This window comes from Akebia trifoliata, chromosome 7, assembly GCF_017979445.1.
Source record: "Akebia trifoliata isolate Shusen 1 chromosome 7, ASM1797944v1, whole genome shotgun sequence".
Taxonomy (NCBI): Eukaryota; Viridiplantae; Streptophyta; class Magnoliopsida; order Ranunculales; family Lardizabalaceae; genus Akebia; species Akebia trifoliata.
Window position 1 is genome coordinate 10606796 of NC_141381.1, and position 10905 is coordinate 10617700.

Below are 10905 nucleotides of genomic sequence, written 5' to 3' on the forward strand. Positions count from 1 at the left end.
TAACTTTCACTGATGAGGTCTAAGCCACAAGCCATGAGCCATTTGATCTAACTGAAGATGAATCATACTGTCTATCCCCACCTCGTTACGATAACCCATTATATACCAGCTATCTCTTGGCACAAATGATCTCGAAAAATCCATTCTCTATAACAAGTGAAGATCCTTACCTATTGGCCGAAGAAGATGAGTCATTTCCACTCTCTTGTGATAAAGTCAAGCACATGACACGGGAAGGAAGAGTCTTTAAGCCATCGGAACTTAGCGTTGACAATCCAGCGATCTTGGCAAGGAAGGAAAAAGTAGACCCCACTCAGGAAACTATTGAAGAGGATGATATCGTGATCAAACAGCTAAAAAATGCAGGCGCCAACATTTCAGTTTGGGATTTGCTCATGGCCTCCACAGCTTATAAGGAAGTTGTTCTCAAAGTATTAAGCGCAGCCCAAGTTTCCCTCGACACATCTCCAGATCAACTAGCTAGTATAGTAGGAGCAACCTATGTTGAAAATTATCTATCCTTCTCAGACTTCGACCTCCCAAAAGAAGGGCCGAGCCACACGAAGCCGCTGCATATCACAATTGACTGCAATGGAATGAGAGTCCCTCTAGTCTTGGTAGATAATGGAAGTGCATTAAATGTCTGTCCTTTAAAGACCGCAACTTGCCTAGGGTTCAAGACATAAGACTTCAAACCAACTAGCCAAGGCGTCAGAGTTTACGATAATATGAAAAGGGATGTACTAGGGACTTTGCAGCTACGAATATCCACGGGTATAGCAGACTTCCCTGTGGAATTCCGAGTCTTAGATATTCAGTCATCATTCAACCTATTACTAGGAAGACCGTGGCTGCATCAGATCAAGGCCATGTCTTCAACTTTGCATCAGAAGATTAAATTCATCAAGGATGGTTTAGTGATTACATTTCATGGGGATGCCGAAATTATGGGGATTGTGAATGAAATAGAAACCAAGGATAAGTCGCTGCCTGAAATCCAACCCGAACAAAAAAGAAATACAACTCAGTGGGTTTGAATTTGAAAATATTCATGCTGTTCAGTGGGACGATTCTACGAAAGAGCTGGTACCTATCGATAATACGTTCAATTGTTGCGTAGCCAGCATGTTCAAAAGCATGAGATTCTTCCCATGCATGGGTTTGGGTCGTAGACAACAAGGGATCAAAGCTGCACCAGCCATTCAAGAAGTAGTTGGCACATTCGGATTAGGGTATGAACCTACGAAAGAAAACTGAACCCAATATTGGAAGATAAGGAAAGATAAGGCGAATACGATGAGTCAAGGATATGTCATCGATCTAATCAACATGAAGCCTTATCGTAAAACCCTTAATAGACGTTTCGTGCAAGCAGGGAAAGATTTTTCTTATTGAGATTTTTCAAAATCTTTCATCGATCACCTCACGGGTACCCTCCAGTCGGGTTTGAGATTTTCTTTGGAATAAGTTGGCTTGACAAGGAAGAAGACGAAGCATCTAAAGAACTCGAAGGAGTAGATGATTGGTAGACAACCGTGGATTCACTCAATATTATTCAAATGTTTCTCGAAGAAGGAAACATGTCAGTCAAAAGTGGTGCTCAAAACCCACAGTCTGTAATCAAACTCGCAGTCGGGTCTCTTTCCAATTATCATGTAATGAGTCATTTGTTGTATGTCGGGTCTGGTCATGTTGAGTCTGTTGAGTCCGCAGTAAGTCCTGTCACCCTATCTATCTTTAATGAAATAGAAGAAGTTTCTGATTACCCCGAGTGTAATAATGATTTAACTGATAATCTGATTTTGAAGGACGAATCTTCTGATGAAGAAACTCCTATCGAATTAATTAAACTACTTGAACAAGAAGATGAACGTCGGGCTCAACCTGTAATGGAAGAAACAGAACTAGTCAATCTCGGGACTAAAGAAAATTCTCAAGAGATTCAAATTGGAGACACCTTATCTCCCGAGGAACGTGAAGGAATAGTAGATTTTCTCAGAAAGTTTAAAGACGTATTCGCGTGATCGTATGAGGACATGCTAGGAGTAAGTACGGATATTGTTTAACATCAGATTCCATTGCATCCCGATGCTAGGCCAGTAAAGTAGAAACTTTGACGTATGAAGCTAGAATGGACTTTGAAGATTAAGGAAGAGGTCACTAAACAGATCAATGTCAGATTATTGGAAGTGGTAGAGTACCCAGAATGGATCGCTAACGTAGTTCCAATTCCTAAAAAAAATGGGAAAGTGAGAATGTGTGTGGACTTCAGAGATTTAAATAAGGCCAGTCAAAAGGATAGCTTTCCGTTGCCTCACATAGATGTATTGGTTGATAATACAGCAGGGCACGCCATGCTTTCGTATATGGATGGGTTTTCGGGGTACAACCAGATAAAGATGGTCCTTCGCGATATGCAAAAGACGTCATTCATCATAAAATGGAAAACATTTTGCTACAAAGTCATGCCTTTTGGCTTGAAGAATGCTGGTGCTACCTATCAGAAAGCAGCTACGACCTTATTACACGACATGATACACAAGGAGGTTGAGGTCTATGTAGATGACGTGATAGTGAATCCAAAGAACGATCGGGACACGTCGCTGCACTAGAGAAGTTTCTCACAAGAATCCAAAAATACCAGTTACGCCTTAACCCGCAAAAGTACGTATTCGGAGTGACTTTTGAAAAATTGTTAGGATTCGTGGTTAGTCAAAGGGGGATCGAAGTAGACCCTGGAAAAATCAAAGTTATACAAGAAATGGCACCATTTTTTTTTTAATTTTTTGTTTTTCCTCGATTCTTCAACCTCAGATTCACAACAAACAGTTCGCAGTCGACGACCAACGCGGAAGGGAGAAACGTCCGCAGTCGTGTTCTTTATAAAGCCCACCCAACCTCTTTCCATTTTACTTTCTTTTTCATCCCGTATCGTAAAAAATAAGTCATATTTATATATGAGAATTTTGAAATTTTGACCTCGGATTTCATCCGTTTCGGGATCAAATTGTCTTCCGTCACAGAAGGGAGAAATGACAACCACATCGAGATCTTCGAAACCACTAGGCCGATTTCAAAAATCAGTTGCCTTAAAGTATGATTTGCCTCGATTTTCACGCCGATCACCTCGATTTCCCCGCACGTGCTTCAATTCCGTCGCCTAGTGATTGTAAGGAACTCTCAATTTCTATTAGTATTCGTAGATTGTGAAAATTGCATTTAAAATTTTATTAAAAATTTGTGGTGAGTTTTTAAAAATATAGAATTCAATCGATTATTTCAAATTCACGCCAGAACTTACATATTTGATATGTTTAATTATATTTTTTTACAAATTATACGTAGGTAGGATATTTCAAATGGCTATTTCTGTCAGTTGGGTCCTGTGCACCGCTCGGACCCCGTTTTAATCTAAATGTTGTACTTTTTCAATATTATTGATGAAAATGAATTTCATAATTGAAAAAAAAATGATTTAATATTCAATGAACTCAAATTGAGTTAATGAATATCAGAAAGTAGATATTTTGTTTGAAAGATTGAAAACGGTAAAAATCGAAAAAAGGAAAAAAGGGTATGAAACGGTAAAATGTCAGAGTTATACCCGAGGGGTGATGTCTGTATTTTACATTGTTTTGTTGTGTGTAGGTTGGTGAACGGATATCCAGGGATAATGTTATTGGTTGCATGTTTATTTACTTTCTGTTAGCGTGAGGTGTTGTTTACGTTTACGTTCTGTTATTTATTTTAGGCTGGCTGACGACAGTTGTATGGTAGGAAACTGAATATCCATTATCAACCTTGTATTGTTAATTTCTCTTTTATTTTCAAATGAAAATGATATATATATATATATAGCTATTTTGTGAGTTGTTAAAGAATCTGTGAATGCTTGAAGGGATAGTGCGTCATATCATCCGGAGTGGTGTACTATCCTGGGATGTACGGTAGGGACCACCAAGCTCATATGTGGTATGGGACGCGTATGAGAGTGGAGTCACAACTGGAATCCGAGTTTATTCCTCTCTATCTTTACTAGTGAACTTGTAATGTAAAGGTGGTCGTATACGAATGGTTTGTATATTTCGGAATCACATGTATACCTAATAGGTATAGACGAAGATGATTAGTCAGTGATCACTAACAATCTATAGTAGTCGAACGTTCTGACACATCAAAAAGAGACCCATTGCTTAAGGTCACGTCAAATGAACAGCCTGAGCCAGATAAATAGCCAACCAAACATGGTAAATTCAGCGACCGACCACAAAATCAGGAACTAAAAGCCAATAAAGAATTATAACATCATGTCCCGACTGGGAGCGATCCAGTCGTGAATCCCAACTCTCTAATTCTAATACTCCACCATAGTGTATTATGTATCTATTGCCTTACTTTGATATATAAAATGAAATGCATGTTTAATGTTTCTATTTGATCAATTAGATTTGTATAAAAAAAGAGAATGTTATAGTAAGTAATGCTGATCGATGTAATGTGAGTTTTAAAATGTTTAGTTGTTCATCCCTAGCTATATGTACCAGTTAATCGTAGTTTCTTTTGTAAAATTTTTCAGATTTTAAAATGATTTAGTATGCTTATTCATTCATGTTAGAAGAGGTTATTGGCAGAAATTATGTTCTTCCTTACTGGGTAACCATTGTTACTCACCCTTTCCTTCTCCATTTTTTTTAGTTTCAGATCCGAAGCTTGGCGAAGCAGGTGTAGAAAACGAGTGAGAATCATCTGGTGAGTCAGATAGACAGCCAGAGTCCGTCATTTGGTGAGTATTGGGGTTATACCCCCTAGTGGTGTCGATTTGTCCAAAAATATTATAGATTTTGTTCTGAGCGATATGAGTTATGTTAGAGTGAGAAATTTTCGTATAATCCTGTATTATAATTTCTTCTTCCGCGCTTTGATCTTTTGTACGTTATTAGATGTATACAGGCTTCCGCTAGTATTATATTTTGTATATATATGCAGGATTGTATGTTGTTTATCAGGTATAGGTTGAACGCCTTGGAATGCTAATATAAACTGAGGAGACCATGCCGAAATTTTGAGGTGCCACCTAGTACTTCGAGATCTGACATAGGGATTTGTGTTAGCATTTGGTGAGGCGCCACACGTAGCGTGATTTTTATAGTTTTGTCAGTTTAAGATACCTTATCTGAATTTCTGAAACATATCTGGTAACAAAATAAAGCATTGGAATAAACATCCATCATTGGGAACCGTTGCCATTGGATTGACGAGTTGATTAATCAGGCGAGTGCAAAAATGGGGTGTCTACACTTTCAATAACACAACACGCAAAGATAACCCTAGTTTGTGTTTTAATGTAGAAAAAGGATGCAGATCTCAAGTACGCAAATCGTTTCTTTAGAATACTAATTATTTTCTCGATTACATTTTGCAATGAAGAATGACGATAATTATAGAGTTCTTTTGCATGCGACGGAAAGCGCCCACGATGGTCATTTAAATGATATCGAGTACCACAAAAAAGCATAGGAAAACCAGGAACATTTGCAAACCCAGCATCTACAAGATAATATTTACTTATATTGCAAATTTATAAAATAAAATTACACGCCAATCATGTTTGCATGTCATCATATTAGGAAATAAAATAATATAATTATTCAAATATTATACTCACCAAGTGGCACAGTGAGTCTATCAATCCTATGTCTAATTGCATCTTTTAGTAAGTGGCCATCATGTGCTGATCTTTCCCAACCAGTGAGCACGTATGTGAATTTCATATCAAAAGTACATGCGATCAAGACGTTCTGACAAATATCTCATTTTCTATTACGATACTTAGGTTGTTTATCTACAAAAACTATTGCATGATTGTATATACCGTCTATAGTTCCTATAACATCCTATATTAAATCAACATCTCATGGTTATATCACATCATCGATACATATTTATTTGTAAGCATGGTCGATTTTACAATTACCTCAAAGTAATGGTACCAATTTTTAACATTGTTGTTGTCTCTGAGAGAATTTGTTTACTCTGCTACCTTGATGATCTCCTTGTATATACTAATCAATGCTTTCAAGACAATATGAAAATAACGACTAACTGTTTGAGAAGATCGTATAAAAGAAAAGTTTGCTCGTCAATTTCTCAAATCATGCCCAATTGTTAATTGGAACATAGAGACTTGTTCTTTGACTTTTATTGATCGACAATCAATCAATCAATCAATCCATGCATTCTTAAACGGTTACACAATCTATGAAATGTAGCTCTATTCATTCAAAGTTGCTCATGACAATGCTTGTCACTTTCATCATATAACCTATTCAGAATCTATCTTCTCTCATTATCTCTATTTATTATAGGTGCTCTAAGTAGAGATAGCCTATGTCTAAGATTTGTTAAGATTACATATGTATTGAATATCAATGTCATGACCGCAATCCTATTCTTTTCTTATGCAGTCAACATCTTATCAATCAAACATTTAAACAATAGACATAAGAAAGACATAATCATATATGAATAAGAGACGACCAAGCTTCTATTGTCACTTCAACCTTTTCTTATTACACCCCATTCACTTATTTTCTTTATCTTTAGTTAGGGTGTAATAAGTAAAAGTTCGGTGCTAATAGTAGCACTTTTATATATAACAACAAGAAACATTATTCCAAGAGTGTGAATTTTGGCGTCATCAACATAGCTTTAAAATTGGGTTTTTTCAACATTAAAACAGTACAAAAAATTTAGCTTTTGAATTGTCACTCCCATTCCAACAAAATCAACTTATTTTATAAATTGGGTTTTTGTATTACAATCTGAAGGTTTCAACCCAACCGCAGTGCGGTGGACCTTGGTTGGAACGCCCTAAAATTGGAGGAATGTGTTCCACAAATGATCTTATCCGCAATAGTAAAAACGGTTAAGAATGAATCCTTTCAGAACCTAAGATCTTTATAAATAGAACATTTCTCAATGTAGAAATGACATTTTTTTGTCCCTTTCTTTGGTCGATTTTAGCTTCTTACCTCTTTTCCTTTAACCTAAGGCCCTTAGGCTTTTCTCCTGTATTTTTTATTTTTAGCTTAGGTTTTCAATTAAAATTTTGTAATTCTTGTAAGTGAGAGAGTGAGAAGAGATTGTAATTATCTTTGTCTAATAAAATAAGGCTTGTTCTTCTTCATATATCTTTCTCTATCACTTGCAATGACCTTAGGCTAATCTCCCCTCCATTGGAGGGTGGAGAAACTTAGGGCAAGATTACTTTACTGTACTTAATTTTTTTTTACTTCTTAATTTCCTTAAATGTTTATGAGTTATCTTCAAGACTTGTCGCCATGGATTAAGATTAGAGATGAACTTTTACATCTTTTATGCTTAACTTAAATGCTTCATTCTTAGATTAGCTTAAGATGTAGCATGTTAATCTAGATATTTGACAGTAAAAGATTCACATATTAGAGAGTGAAGAAATTCTACTTTAGTATTCTTTAAATCTAATTTTATCTTGTTAAATCTTTCGATCTAAAGAGCTAACACCAAGCCCTTATGATTGAATTATCAAAGAGGCTAGGAACTATATTTTGACATAATAATTTACTTTAGGTGGATCCCTTTCTAATGATATTTTCTTCCAAAGTTTTATTTTTATTTTATCTTCTATTAATTTAATTTTCAGCAAGTTTAATTTTCTTTTGGTAATTTCAAAAATACAAAAACAGATTTATTTGTTGGCTTTGATTAATTTTGTAATCTTAGCTTGATTCTACCATCTTTTTCTTGGGTTCGATTTCTTACTTGCCCTACAAGTCAAGTAAATTTACATATATATATATATATAACTTCTATAGGAAGGATAACAATAGTCCCATCATGTAACTTTGATTTATTCAACTTTATCTCCAATCTATCATTTTCTACCTTGCTTTAACCCTCGATAGAAAATCCTAGATCCCTCCCCCTCCCAAATTTCAACCATAATTTTATATTCCTTTAGGCTTGAAGGTTGAAATAGATAGAATCTTAAGATCAAAGATTAGGGTTAAAAATATAAACAAATGAGGTTAAAGATGACTGATTTTTGATAAATATATAAAGGGTTTTGACTATAGGTTGAAGATGAGGGATTTTAGGTTTTTTTTTTTTTTCTATTAATCTATTACGAAGACTGAGGTCGAATGAGTCATGTCATCAGTTTCAAAACATGGGAGTATTTCTATTATTCACAAAAAGGTAAGGGCATGTCTAAATCACCCAAAATATAGTTACTTCCTTGAAATTTAATAAGTTACTTATGCTTTCTATCATTCTAACTTTTAAAGTGTTCTCTTTCATTTTCTCTCTTAATTGGTCAAATTGATGAAAGCAAGTGATTTGAACATACCCCTCTACATTTTGGTGAATATGTTGTGTGCTTTCGAATTGATGACATCATCCCTTGACTTTAGTCTTATTTTATAAATTATAAAAAAGACCTAATGCCCTCACATTGAACATTTAGTCAAAAACCCTTGATTTTTCGTTTTTTTTTTTCAAAGAAAAAACTATCTTCAAGCTCTTCAACCTTTATCATTAATTATTTTTAATCTATTCAATCTTATCTTCAATCCATTATTTTCAACTTCATTTTAATCCGTTGTAAAAATATTTGATTTTACTATCCAAAATTCCATCCTCTTCTAATACTCCAAAAGCCTTATTTTTCTCTTGATAGGGTAAAAACTAATGATCTAAAGAGTTAAAAAAGATTGATTGATTTTGAGAAAAAAAAAAATCAAAGAATTTTTACTACAAACTAAATATAAAGGCATTTAAGTCATTTCTGATTAATATATTCGAGTAGAGTGTGCTTCAAATGCATCTCATCGGTTTCAAAACATAGGGTATCTCAAATATTCACCAAAACATAGAGGGTTATGTCTAAATAAGCCTTCATTTGCATCACATTTTTGACTTAGCTTGGTGTAATAATGCCTTCACCTGTTATTTATTTGATTTAATGACCAAATCATCTACAAAACACCTGCATTTGTGTGAAGTGAAAGTGAAAGATCTCCTACTATTTTAATTTCTGATTAATCTTTTCTTGTAACTTACTCTTTGGTTGATTCCCCCTCTGCATGTTCAATCATTAAAGTGAAGCTATGAAACAAAACTTTATAGCTACGTGGAATCTTTTATAGCCCCCATTGACTTTGGGGACCAACGTTTAAGCCCTCATTCTCAGAAAAAAAGAAAAACTTTAAGCTGCTTAATTGTTGCAATTTGTTGTGGGCTTTAAACATACAATGGGCCCTCTACTTGAAGCCCATACTTAAAATCCCTAATTTCAACACAAATCACTCGAAAATGAGTAATTTTCGCAACTGGGCCTTTTACGGATTATTGCATTCCATTTGTTTTGCTTCAATTCGGTCTTCTCTCTCAAAAAAGAAAATTCAGGATGACAAAGTTCCGAATAATTATTTCTTTAAACAGTGGATAGGAGTATACTCTAGATTAGAATCATAGTCAAGAGATTTTGAAATCCATTTCTTGCACATTTGTATAAAAAAACAAGAGTATAATTTTTTGTCCTTAGATGTTTAATACAATACGTTGTGTTGTATCACAATCGTAAACACTAAAATCACAACAAACATAAGAAAGATTCTGATTCTAAATTCTAAAATTACCTTCCAAAAATAGTATAGCCAAGAGAATTCTCCAATCTGATATTGACAATCCAAAATCAGAATCTAACAATATGGATCGTATGCTAGCTAGAAACATGATTTTAAAACTCAACAAATTAGAATGGACTTGAAAATGATTTGTTGGACTCTAATATTTATAGATGCTTGGTTACATTCTGAATTTTTTTTTTCTTTCTTGCATTGCAAGTTATTTGCATGAACCTCTTAAGCCCTTCACAAATTTCAACAAATAGTTTGCAGTCCAAAAAGTGCTGCAAATCATTTGTAGTGCAAATCGTTTGCATTTACAAATGAATTGCATGGTACAATATAAGGTCTAGATTATATATAAATAATTATTATTTTCGAAATAACATACTTTAAATAATTTTTAATGGGTTAGAAGTTCGGTTTGATTGTAAGGAAAATTACCTAATGACTCTGACGGAGGGACTTCTTTTATCCCCCAACTTTTTGACGATCAGCTCATGCTCAAAACTTCTAACCCCATCATCTCATTTACAAAAAATTTACCCCACAATTTTTCACTTCTCTTATCTACTTAAAGTTTCGGAATCCATGAATTATTTTGGGGAGGATGATCTTCTAATCATAGAGATCATCCTCACCAAAAATTTCAAAGATTCCAGAAATTCTATCTATGTAGGATAACAAATGACAAAATGAGAATTTGTTAAAGTGTGTGGTAAAACTTAGGATGCTGAACATTTCCATATTCTATATATATATATAAATATATATATATATATTTGTGGCCAACAAGCTCTCAAATCAAATATTATGATTAAATCTTCAAAATTATGAGTATGTTATTCATTTTATGAGACATCAAAATATATTAAAAATTATTTATAAATATTTAAAATTATAAGTATATCACACGCCATTGTTATTTACTAAAACAAATGGACGGAATACTTTACAAGTCCCAATTGAAAAGTTATTATTTTAGGAGGATTTTATAAGTTTTAATTCTTAAACTTACCTCATCAAATGTCATTAAGACGTAGAGAATGCTCCAAGAGATATTTTACAAAACGGATGACGTGTCCCTTGACGTTGGTCTTTTTTATTAGAATAGTGTAAAAAAGATTTCAATTCCCACGTCATAGGCAAAATTTGGAAGAAAAAACCCAAGGTTTCTTTTAGGAATTTTTTTCCATTATTATAATTTACTATAGAGATGACACAGGATAGGCCACGTGTC